At 53.9% G+C, this 217-nt stretch overlaps 1 protein-coding gene across 1 annotated transcript in view; it reads left to right on the forward strand.

Moving 5' to 3' along the window:
* RARRES1 (retinoic acid receptor responder 1) overlaps positions 1 to 217 on the forward strand; it is a 36,111-nt gene that overhangs the window by 646 nt on the left and 35,248 nt on the right. The window lies entirely within an intron of this gene.

Genomic DNA, 217 nt, shown 5'->3' on the forward strand with positions numbered 1-217 from the left:
CCCCACCCCGCGTCTGGATTCCCCCTACCCCCGCATGGACCCCGCCGAATTCGAGTTTTAAGCTTCCCCGGGGCGCCTTCCAAGCTGGTTTCCGCGTCCTAAACTGCCTCAAGTTACCTGCGTTCTCAAAGTCACTGTCCCAGCGTCTTAAACCTCCTTATAGCATAATCCTAAGGTTCCCTGTTGAAGTTACTGAACCTCCTTGTATCTTAAGCCT

The sequence above is a fragment of the Vombatus ursinus genome, unplaced genomic scaffold (assembly GCF_900497805.2).
Source record: "Vombatus ursinus unplaced genomic scaffold, bare-nosed wombat genome assembly UNPS02014810.1, whole genome shotgun sequence".
NCBI classification, from domain to species: Eukaryota; Metazoa; Chordata; class Mammalia; order Diprotodontia; family Vombatidae; genus Vombatus; species Vombatus ursinus.